The sequence below is a fragment of the Mytilus galloprovincialis genome, chromosome 5, assembly GCF_965363235.1.
Source record: "Mytilus galloprovincialis chromosome 5, xbMytGall1.hap1.1, whole genome shotgun sequence".
NCBI lineage: Eukaryota > Metazoa > Mollusca > Bivalvia > Mytilida > Mytilidae > Mytilus > Mytilus galloprovincialis.
In genome coordinates, this window is record NC_134842.1 from 45,337,640 (window position 1) to 45,351,211 (window position 13,572).

A 13,572-nucleotide genomic window follows, 5' to 3' on the forward strand; every position below is an offset into this window, starting at 1 on the left:
GTCCTGATTGGAACTCCTAATATCTCTAGACAAAGGTAAAAGAGCCATCTCTGATTGAAAGTATACACTTGCCAATGCCATGATCACATGACTGTAGTCTTGAATTTTTCCATTGTCGTGATCATTCTGCCCTACAGTCAGGTTTGTATAATTGATTTTATATCTGAACTAATGTTATCATTTATATCAAACTGATGATGTTAAAAAAAACTTGCTTCTGTAAATGTCCTTGTAATTCATGAATAAAGTTTGAATTGAAGAAAAGCCTTTACTTGGATATGCTGTGCTAGAGAGTGTTATTCCTTGTCTTGGTTGCAGTTTTATTTTATTACAATAGATGCAAGCATATGAAAGAGAGTCGAAAGATACCAGAGAGGCATTCCAACTCATAAGTCAAAATAAACTGACAACGCTATGGCCAAAGAAAAAAGAAAAACACTCACAGACAAACAATACTACACAAAACACAACCTTTGATACCCGTGACTTCGTTTCTTGACTTGAGCTTGCTGCTATTCTATCTGTTCGTTTCTAAGAAACATGAGAGGCAACAGTAGTTTAGAGATGTTCACGTTTTTATCCAAAATCTTAAATTCTAAATATTTCAAAAAGACTCAGAGTTCAGTTCGGTTGTGTCATCAATATGTAACATGTGCCATGCGAATCAAAATTATCAATATGTTACAAACAGGAATCAAACACAAATTAATTGCAAATTTTCAAATCTGATCTAGTACTTAGTATCCAAACATGTTAAACCGCAAAAAGATGTTACTAGTGAGTTGGATAACTATAGAGCTTTAAAGATACATTACTCGTGATATGGTGATCGATATAAAAACTGTGTCAGTCGACAGTTCTTTCATAATTCAGTTCATGTCACCAAATCGAAATTTCCATGTTCGACACTCAGGTGTCACAAATGGAACAGAATCTGCTAAACCTTCCTTCCGGGGGCACACGAAATAATCCCTGTCGTTTTTTAGTTAGTATTGATCGTTAGTTTTCTATGTGGTGTTTAGAAGAATTATGTTCGTCATTTATACGTCGTTCTTCGACTTTTACCATGACGTTTTGATACTGTTGCCGACAAATAATTTTGAATATCCATTTAAAAACTGCAGCTTATTTAGAGTAGTCAGGTGTACACCCCTGTTGATAAAGTCTGTACTTACTCCTCATGCACGAGCGTAAAGTATCAAATTGAAATTGCACATTATACTATGGCGAAGAGTATATAGTACTATTAAAATATGGGGAAATTGACAATCGGAAAATTAAAATTGTCATTTACAAAAGATTATTGTTTGTACTTAATCTGTGTCAATATCAAAGTAAATGTCAAGACAGTGGCGGATCCACTGGCTGCCTTAGAGGGGGCCGCTTCAATGATTCTTCAGCGATTCCTTATATATTCAACTAATTTTTCCAAGAAAAGGGGGGCTAGGCTAGGCTCCCCTTCTAAAAGATCACTGGGGTATATGTAATTATAGATCGACTAACATTGTTAGTAAAAGACAGGAAATCGTCAGTTTATATCTGAATTTGAAATCAAGAACTAAACAAAATGTTTTTTTTTTTAGGTCTGTGTAAAGGTTCTTGAGGAAGTTCATAATTTGTCATCAAAAGGCTTTTATGATTATCTTTTTCGCCTAATGCATAGACCATTATGTGTGATGTTTGAATAAAACAAAAAAGAAAGATATTTGAGAGCAGCGTTTGAATAAAAAGTCAATCTGCATGCCACTAATGATCTGCATTTGATGTCAAATTTTCTGGCTAAAACCTAAAATACAAAAAAAACTGCACCATATGAATTTTTGACCACCAATCTTAAATTCAAGTTAAGTCATTTTTCTAAGACTGTGCCATTTTTTAGCCGTATACCCTGATGTGAAATTAAACTCTTTAAATAATCGACTTTTTCCTATTCCGTCACCACACTAAAATAAGAACTAACCTTAATTGAATTAAAAACCAATTGTTCAAAGAACAATTGAAGGTCTTTCAACTAATAAAGATCTATTTTGATATGAAAGTATTAAAATTCAGTTGAAAATGTCAGTTCCTATGGCTTTATGATGTATAAATATCAATTTAGAGCAAAGGTCAAAATCTAGAACGTCCAATTAACCTTTGACCTTGACCTCAATTTCAAGGTGATAGACTAAACATCTCGAATCAAAAGACACTAGTTCCTTAATATGTATGGTTCATGAGTAATATCACTTTACGCATAATTCTAAATATAAGAGGGGCGAAAACTCCCATTTATTGTCTACACACCCTTGCAACCAAAATTGTCGCAACTAACAATTTAGGAAAAATAATTTGTCGATATCTTATAAGGTTAATGAAAATAAGTGAAAATAAGCCAAAATCAAAATTTAGAATTTGACCTTGACCTTTGACCTTGACCTAATTTTCATTTTTTTTGGACCAAGGATCTTAAATCAAAAGACCCTAGGTCTCTATCACTTATGGTTTACCAGTTAGAACTGCATATCACTTATATCATATATAAAAGGGGGGATAACTCTCATATGGAGTCTCCGGATAGCTTCGGTTGAAATGAAACAGAACATCTTAAGGATATAACGAGCAATTTGGAAAAATAAATTTGTCGGTTTCTTATACGGTTGCGAAGGAGTAGTGGCCACAAGAAAAACAGTGTTCGGGGAGATAACTCTTACAAGGTAAAGTTTTTTGTTACGCGGTGTCAGTTTCAGAAGCGTATTAACTGTTCGATATCATTTACCTTATATCTAAGCGATATCTTGTGAAACAAAAAAACAGCGAAGGAAAAAAAAGTTGGCGGAAGAAAAAAAAAAAAAAATAATAATAATTAAAAACCAATTGTTCAAAGAACAATTGAAGGTCTTTCAACCAATAAGGATCTATTTAGATATGAAAATATTAAAATTCAGTTGAAAATGTCAGTTCCTATGGCTTAATGATGTATAAATATGAATTTTAAGCAAAGGTCAAAATCTAGAACGTCCAATTTACCTATGACCTTGACCTCAATTTCAAGGTCATAGACTAAACATCTCAAATAAAAAGACACTAGTTCCTTAATATGTATGGTTCATGAGTAAAATCACTTTACGCATAATTCTTAATATAAGAGGGGCGAAAACTCCCTTTTATTGTTTACGCACCCTCGCAACCAAAATTTATAAGTTACGACATGTCGCAACTAACAATTTAGTAAAAAGAAATTGTCGATATCTTATAAGGTTAATAAAAAAAGGTGAAAATAAGCCAAAATCAAAACTAAGAATTTGACCTTGACCTTTGACCTTGACCTAATTTTCATTTTTTTGGACCAAGGATCTTAAATCAAAAGACCCTAGGTCTCTATCACTTATAGTTTACCAGTTAGAAATACATATCACTGATATCATATATAAAAGGGGGGATAACTCTCATATGGAGTCTCCGGATAGCTTCCGTTGAAATGAAACAGAACATCCTAAGGATATAACGAGCAATTTGGAAAAATAAATTTGTCGGTTTCTTATACGGTTGCGAAGAAGTAGTGGCCACAAGAAAAACAGTGTTTGGGGAGATAACTCTTACAAGGTAAAGGTTTTTGTTACGCGGTGTCAGTTTCAGAAGCGCATTAACTGTTCGATATCATATACCAAATATCTAAGCGACATCTTGTGAAACAAAAAAACAGCGAAGGAAAAAAAAGTTGGCGGAAGAAAAAAAAAAAAAAAAAAAATAATAATAATAATTAAAAACCAATTGTTCAAAGAACAATTGAAGGTCTTTCAACCAATAAGGATCTATTTTGATATGAAAATATTAAGATTCAGTTGAAAATGTCAGTTGCTATGGCTTTATGATATGAAAATATGAATTTGGAGCAAAGGTCAAAATCTAGAACGTCCAATTAACCTATGACCTTGACCCCAATTTCAAGGTCATAAACCAAGGATCCCAAATCAAAAGACCCTAGGTCAGTAGTATGTATGGTTCATGAGTAATATCACTTTACGCATAATTCTAAATATAAGAGGGGCAAAAACTCCCGTTTATTGTCTACGCACCCTTCCAATCAAAAATTTTAAGTTACGACATGTCGCAACTAACAATTTAGTAAAAAGAATTTGTCGAAATCTTATAAAGTTAATGAGAATAAGTGAAAATAAGCCAAAATCAAAATTTAGAATTTGACCTTGACCTTTGACCTTGACCTAATTTTCATTTTTTTGGACCAAGGATCTTAAATCAAAAGACCCTAGGTCTCTATCACTTATAGTTTACCAGTTAGAAATGCATATCACTGATATCATATATAAAAGGGGGGATAACTCTCATATGGAGTCTCCGGATAGCTTCGGTTGAAATGAAACAGAACATCCTAAGGATATAACGAGCAATTTGGAAAAAAAAATTTGTCGGTTTCTTATACGGTTGCGAAGGAGTAGTGGCCACAAGAAAAACAGTGTTCGGGGAGATAACTCTTACAAGGTCAAGTTTTTTGTTACGCGGTGTCAGTTTCAGAAGCGTATTAACTGTTCGATATCATTTACCTTATATCTAAGCGATATCTTGTGAAACAAAAAAACAGCGAAGGAAAAAAAAGTTGGCGGAAGAAAAAAAAAAAAAAAAATAATAATAATTAAAAACCAATTGTTCAGAGAACAATTGTAGGTCTTTCCACTAGAAAAGATCTATTTTGATATTGAAATATTAAAAATCAGTTTAAAATGTTAGTTCCTATGGCTGTATGATGTATTTATATGAATTTAAAGCAAAGGTCAAAATCTAGAACGTCATATTGACCTATGACCTTGACCTCAATTTCAAGTTCACAAACCAAGGACCTTAAATCAAAAGACCCAAGGTCTTTAATATGTTTGGTTTATTAGTAATATCACTTTACGCGTAATTCTAAATGTAAGATGGGCAAAAACTCCTATTTATTGCCTGCGCACCCTTTCAATCAAAATATACAAGTAAGGACATGTCGCAACTAACAATTTATGAAAAATTATTTGTCGATATGTCATAAGGTATTTGAAAATAAATGAAAATAAGCCAAAATCAAAAATTTAGAATATGACCTTGACCTTTGACCTTGACCTCATTTTTATTATTTTGGACCAAGGACCCCAAATCTAAAGACCCTATGTCTTTATCACTTATGGTTTACCATTTAGAAATGCATATCACTTAATTTAAGGGAAAAGGGGGAATAACTCTCATATGGAGTCTCCGTAAAGCTTCGGTCCAAATGAATATCCTAATCCTGAAGATGTAACGAGCAATTTGGTAAAATAAATTTGTCGTAATCTTTAACGGTTGCGAAGGAGTAGTGGCCACAAGAAAAACAGTGTTTGGGGAGATAACTCTTACAACGTAAAGTATTTTGTTACACAGTTGTAAATTTTTAAAGCGTATAAACTATACGATACCATATTCCAAATATCTAAGCGACATCTTTTGAAACATCAATAATACGCAAGAAAAAAAATTAGGCGGAAGAAAAAAAAAAAAAAAAATAATAATAATAATAATCAGAACAAATTCAATAGGTCTTTCCACGGAAAGGTGGAAAGACCTAATAATCAGAACAAACCCTATAGGTCTTTCACCTGAAAGGTTGAAAGACCTAATAATAATAATCAGAACAAATACAATAGGTCTTTCAACAGAAAGGTTGAAAGACCTAATAATAATTAAAAACCAATTGTTCAAAGAACAATTGAAGGTCTTTCAACCAAAATAGATCTATTTTGATATGAAAACATTAAAATTCAGTAGAAAATGTCAGTTCCTATGGCTTAATGGTGTAAAAATATGAATTTCAAGCAAAGGTCAAAATCTAGAACGTAAAATTAACCTATGACCTTGAACTCAATTTCAAGGTCATAAACCAAGGAACCTAAATCAAAAGACCCTAGGTTTGTATTATGTATGGTTCATGAGCAATATTACTTTACGCTAAACTCTAAATATAAGAGGGGCATAAACTCCCATTTATTGTCTGCGCACCCTTCCAATCTAAATTTATAAGTAACGACATGTCCCAACTAACAATTTAGTATAGATAATTTGTCGAAAACTTAAAAAGTTAATGAAAATAAGTGAAAATAAGCCGAAATCAAAATTTAGAATTTGACCTTGACCTTTGACCTTGACCTAATTTTCATTTTTTTGGACCAAGAATCTTAAATCCAAAGACCCTAGGTCTCTATCACTTATAGTTTACCAGTTAGAAATGCATATCACTTATATCATATATAAAAGGGGGGATAACTCTCATATGGAGTCTCCGGATAGCTTCGGTCAAAATGAAACAGAACATCCTTAGGATGTAACGAGCAATTTGGTAAAATAAATTTGTCGTAATCTTTTACGGTTGCGAAGAAGTAGTGGCCACAAGAAAAACAGTGTTCGGGGAGATAACTCTTACAAGGTAAAGTTTTTTGTTACGCGGTGTCAGTTTCAGAAGCGTATTAACTGTTCGATATCATATACCATATATCTTAGCGACATCTTACGAAACAAAAAAACAGCGAAGGAAAAAAAAGTTGGCGGAAGAAAAAAAAAAAAAAATAATAATAATTAAAAACCAATTGTTCAAAGAACAATTGAAGGTCTTTCAACTAATAAAGATCTATTTTGATATGAAAATATTAAAATTCAGTTAAAAATGTCAGTTCCTATGGCTTTATGATGTATAAATATGAATTTAAAGCAAAGGTCAAAATCTAGAACGTCCAATTAACCTTTGACCTTGACCTCAATTTCAAGGTCATAGACTAAACATCTCGAATCAAAAGACACTAGTTCCTTAATATGTATGGTTCATGAGTAATATCACTTTACGCATAATTCTAAATATAAGAGGGGCAAAAACTCCCATTTATGGTCTACGCACCCTTCCAATCAAAATTTATAAGTTACAACATGTCGCAACTAACAATTTGGTAGAAATAATTTGTCGAAATCTTATAAAGTTAATGAAAATAAGTGAAAATAAGCCAAAATCAAAATTTTTAATTTGACCTTGACCTTTGACCTTGACCTAATTTTCATTTTTTGGATCAAGGATCTTAAATCTAAAGACCCTAGGTCTCCATCACTTATGGTTTACCAGTTAGAAATGCATATCACTTATATCATATATAAAAGGGGGGATAACTCTCATATGGAGTCTCCGGATAGCTTCGGTCAAAATAAAACAGATCATCCTGAGGATTTAACGAGCAATTTGGAAAAATAAATTTGTCGGTTTCTTTTACGGTTGCGAAGCCTTAGTGGCCACAAGAAAAACAGTGTTCGGGGAGATAACTCTTACAAGGTAAAGGTTTTTGTTACACAGTGTCAGTTTCAGAAGCGCATTAACTGTTCGATATAATATACCAAATATCTAAGCGACATCTTGTGAAACAAAAAAACAGCGAAGGAAAAAAAAGTTGGCGGAAGAAAAAAAATAAAAATAATAATAATAATTAAAAACCAATTGTTCAAAGAACAATTGAAGGTCTTTCAACCAATAAGGATCTATTTAGATATGAAAATATTAAAATTCAGTTGAAAATGTCAGTTCCTATGGCTTAATGATGTATAAATATGAATTTTAAGCAAAGGTCAAAATCTAGAACGTCCAATTAACCTATGACCTTGACCTCAATTTCAAGGTCATAGACTAAACATCTCAAATAAAAAGACACTAGTTCCTTAATATGTATGGTTCATGAGTAGAATCACTTTACGCATAATTCTTAATATAAGAGGGGCGAAAACTCCCTTTTATTGTTTACGCACCCTCGCAACCAAAATTATAAGTTACGACATGTCGCAACTAACAATTTAGTAAAAAAAAATTGTCGATATCTTATAAGGTTAATGAAAAAAGGTGAAAATAAGCCCAAAACAAAATTAAGAATTTGACCTTGACCTTTGACCTTGACCTAATTTTCATTTTTTTGGACCAAGGATCTTAAATCAAAAGACCCTAGGTCTCTATCACTTATAGTTTACCAGTTAGAAATGCATATCACTGATATCATATATAAAAGGGGGGATAACTCTCATATGGAGTCTCCGGATAGCTTCCGTTGAAATGAAACAGAACATCCTAAGGATATAACGAGCAATTTGGAAAAATAAATTTGTCGGTTTCTTATACGGTTGCGAAGTAGTAGTGGCCACAGGAAAAACAGTGTTTGGGGAGATAACTCTTACAAGGTAAAGGTTTTTGTTACGCGGTGTCAGTTTCAGAAGCGCATTAACTGTTCGATATCATATACCAAATAACTAAGCGACATCTTGTGAAACAAAAAAACAGCGAAGGAAAAAAAAGTTGGCGGAAGAAAAAAAAAAAAAAAAATAATAATAATAATAATAATTAAAAACCAATTGTTCAAAGAACAATTGAAGGTCTTTCAACCAAAAAGGATCTATTTTGATATGAAAATATAAAGATTCAGTTGAAAATGTCAGTTCCTATGGCTTAATGATGTAAAAATATGAATTTCAAGCAAAGGTCAAAATCTAGAACGTAAAATTAACCTATGACCTTGACCTCAATTTCAAGGTCATAAAGCAAGGAACCTAAATCAAAAGACCCTAGGTCTGTATTATGTATGGTTCATGAGCAATATCACTTTACACTAAACTCTAAATATAAGAGGGGCATAAACTCCCATTTATTGTATACGCACCCTTCCAATCTAAATTTATAAGTTACGACATGTTGCAACTAACAATTTAGTAAAGATAATTTGTCGAAAACTTATAAAATTAATGAAAATAAGTGAAAATAAGCCGAAATCAAAATATAGAATTTGACCTTGACCTTTGACCTTGACCTAATTTTCATTTTTTTGGACCAAGGATCTTAAATCAAAAGACCCTAGGTCTCTATCCTTTATAGTTTACCAGTTAGAAATGCATATCACTTATATCATATATAAAAGGGGGGATAACTCTCATATGGAGTCTCCGGATAGCTTCGGTCAAAATGAAACAGAACATCCTTAGGATGTAACGAGCAATTTGGTAAAATAAATTTGTCGTAATCTTTTACGGTTACGAAGGAGTAGTGGCCACAAGAAAAACAGTGTTCGGGGAGATAACTCTTACAGGGTAAAGTTTTTTGTTACGCGGTGTCAGTTTCAGAAGCGTATTAACTGTTCGATATCATATACCATATATCTTAGCGACATCTTACGAAACAAAAAAACAGCGAAGGAAATTAAAGTTGGCGGAAGAAAAAAAAAAAAAAAATAATAATAATAATAATCAGAACAAATTCAATAGGTCTTTCCACGGAAAGGTGGAAAGACCTAATAATAATAATAATAATAATAATCAGAACAAACCCTATAGGTCTTTCACCTGAAAGGTTGAAAGACCTAATAATAATAATAATCAGAACAAATACAATAGGTCTTTCAACAGAAAGGTTGAAAGACCTAATAATCAGAACAAACCCTATAGGTCTTTCAACTGAAAGGTTGAAAGACCTAATAATCAGAACAAACCCTATAGGTCTTTCACCTGAAAGGTTGAAAGACCTAATTATTAGTTTGTTTGTATAAGATCGATCTTTATCCGACGCGGTGATTGATTCTATAAAACATGATCGGCTATGTTTTAACCCTGAAACTGAAGCAAATGTGGAAACCATAACTATAACGGTGGACCTAAAAGCCTGGATGTTTTTTTTTTAATCGGAAAACAGCATTCTGAACAAAGTTTAATTGCTTAGAAACAAATTTGAAGACATACATGTAATACAAATTATTAAGACTGTCGTCAAAATTAATATCATAAAACAAAAGTACATCAGTAAAGTCTTAAAACTGTAATGAAAATAATTTACATTGTAATTAATTTATAAAAAATAATATAATTTTACCAACCTGTTTTGCTTCCGGAACTATTTAATATATGAAGATTGTAATCGAGTCTCAGTGTATGTGGCTGTGTAAAGGTACATGTATGCACTATAATACAAAATGATTTGCAAAGTGAAATAGTATAACTTTGACATTACAATAGACTTCAATATCTTATCAAATTCAAAACTTGTCATGGAATATGCTAATTAAGGGAATGTACCATACTTGTAATAAACTTGTATTATATTTGCTTTTTTTAAACGGGCATTCTCTCCCCCTCACAATTACATAACGTAGTATGTTAATATAATGTTTCATCACAAAATGCGGTTACTTAGCAACTTTTAATTACATTTTGACATTTGTAAAACTTTTATAATATCTAAAGCTGAAGTCACACATTCCCGATTTTTACTGCCGTCCTTGACAGGACCATTCCCGGTTAAAATGTATTACAAGTCTGATCAAGATCCTGTGAATCGTGGATAGAAATTCAAACTTTAATTAAAACTTGTAAAAAAAATAATTTAATCACGACAACAATCAGATATTGTTCAGAGAGCGTCGGTATCCAAGCGAATTTATCCCGATACTCCCGTTCTGAATCCGCTTTTAATCCGATTTGTATTTTTCGCCATGTACAATTCGACCGAGTCTGTCACGACTGCGTCCCGATTCTATCGAATGTAATCCGACAAAGACCAGACAGTGACAAAACAGTGAACCGACGCTGACGGACGTTATCCGTTCGAAAACTGTCAGCATATTCGGGATGATCGGGGACTGTCGGAACGTAATCCTATCACGGTCCGCTCTATCGCATTGTAAACGGCTTTGTCTGGTCTCAGTCGTATTGTATTCTGTAATTGTCGGGACTCTGACGTGGGTATCATTGACGAATTTCGAATTAATAACGGGACTGTTTCGAAACGGTTTCCGCAAAAACGGTTCGCAATCAACAAGATCTAGATGCAATCTGGACTCAATCGGCAGAAAAACAGCAATGAAAAATTCCTCCAGATCTTTCCCATTCCACAGGACACCGTCCAGAATACACAGAACATTGTTCGGAATTCGATCCGATACAGCAGAATCTGTCACGACATAGCCACGATTGTAATCCGACTAGACAAAATCGGCTGAGTTTCCCCGAATGTTACGGAACGCACCTTCCTGTCGGAGTGCTTTGCCGAACTATTCAAACCCTTCCCGACCCGTAGGAATCTGTTACGAACTAAAACGACTGCGTTCAGACAATGCTAGGACGTTCCAGGTACAAATGTAATTGAGGATACTAATCCGACTTTTTCATTTTTCGTGTCGTATCGCTGCTTGATCTCAAACGGGAGCAAATAATCAGCAATGTGTGAACCCCGCATAATACCGCAGTCCCACTAGGCCACGATCGCACTATGATCTGTAAAAAAATGGAAATGTTGATGATCGTAGTACGATCGTGTAGATCGCAGTAAGGTCGTATCAGGGTCGTGGTGAGGTCTTCAAGATAGTGATGAGCGTGGCCAACTTTGAATATGTTCAAAACAATCGTTGTGCGATCGTGACGAAATCAGGTCGTAGTAGAAGCGTAGTGAGAGCTCACTAAGATCGTAGTCAGATCGCAAAGGTCGCTATACCATCGTAGCGAGAGCGTGATTCTATTCGGATAACCTGCGCTACGATCTCACAGCGACGTTACACAATGTATAACGACCTCACTACGACCATCACGTTCTCACCGCGACCAATCTACGACTATATCACGCTGTTCACACTGTTCACGACCATAGTACGATTCGAGCACACACTTGTCGTCCTCATCACTCTCTTCTCACGACCTGACTACGTTCATACTACGATCATCATTCTCAATGTCATTTTCACATAAAATATATAAATCTCTAGATTTTGTTTGTTTGTATGTAATTATCCATTTGCTCTAACGGCTTTTCATTTTTATGTAGAGTGGACCGTTGGTTTTCTCGTTTGAATTGTTTTACACTTGTATTGTTTTAGGCCTTTTATAGCTTGCTGTTCGATGTGAACCAAGGCTCTGTGTTGAAGGCCGTACCTTGGCCTATAATGGTTTAATTTTATAAATTGTAACTTGGATGGAGAGTTGTCTCATTGGCATTTATACCACATCTCCTACATCTATTGACACATCTGTATCATCTCTGCTATCGTTCACTAAAATATCGTCATTTGACCTTTATGGAACAGCAATTGTTTGTAATTTAGGTTGAATTGGTCAGTCCGATATTTCTGCCTAATCAGACTTTGCGTCTTTGCTCCCTCTGCCTCAAAATCAACCCATACCGTCACGCCCACATGTTCTCGTAGATTTCGATGGCATGACTGTATTGTTTCTGAGAAATCTACGTATTAATCAGAAATAGAAGGAATGGAACTATATTGATATGGAACACGATGTTGACATAGTAAGGGACATAGTGAATGATACATAGTCATTACTTAATTGACATGGTATTTTTTTCACTGACACCCCCCCCCCCCCCACCTTTTCTTAACTTAATTGGGGAAAAAATTTATTGACCAATAAAGATATATGTAAAAATCAATGTCGAGTAAAAGAAACTTGCAGCAGTTTAACCCCACCAACTATTTGATTTAAGTTTATTTTATCCTGCATTGATCGTTTGATGTCGTCCCTCAGATCGGGATATGAACGTAGTATAATCGAAGTAAGAACGTGCTATAATCAGGAGGAGGGCGGGTGAGGCAGGTAAGTGTAAATATTTCATGAACAAGGATTTTACCCACAAAAATCCTAGTTCACTTCAATATTTCCACTTACCTGCCTCCTTAACTAATTGCAAAAGAATTTGCAGCCCTACTAAAGAGGTGGGAAAGGAATTAAATAAGGAATTAAAAAATTATGTTCACCTATTTCTGTCTTCCTCTCTTGAACGAATCCAAAATTGCTGACTTGGCAAAAATGGACTGGTGGTCTGGAACATCCTTCAAATAAAATGAAGTGAAAGTAGTTTCAGATGTCCAGTGAGCTGCTTTTAAAATTTCTTCAGCTGATACACAACAAAATAAAGCCCATGAAGTAGAGAGTCATCTGGTATCATGTGCTCTTACTGTTTTTAAAGTGTCTTTATCTGCATTTTCATATGCATATCGCACTGTATTAACAATCCATCTTGCAATAGAATCCTTTGAAGCTTCTTTATGATGGTTTTTTTTATAAGTAACAAACAGTCTGTTTGATTTCCTAATAGATTTTGTTCTATTTATGTAAATCCTTAATGCACGACAAGGGCATAGTTTCAAATCCTCAGAATCAGTTGCATAAGAATTAAATGAAGGAATGAATAATGGCTTTCAAGGCCTATTCAAAGTCTGTGTTTTTGCAAGAAACTGCATGTTTGGTAATAGTTCAATTCCATTTTTTTTCAAATCTTAAATGTCCATCATCTAAATTAAACGATAAGCTATGAATTTCACTAACTCTACTGGCTGATGCAATAGCTACTAGAAAAGCTGATTTGAATGTTAAAAACTTTAATTCAATTGAATCTAAAGGTTCAAAAGGATGTTTTGTTAGCATCAATAAAACTAAAGGTAAATTTCCAATTCTGGGTCAGTTGACGAATTGGTGGATTCATATTAAATAATCCTTTAATCAATGATAACTCAGAACTGTTTGAAATTTCTAATCCATTATTATGAATCAATG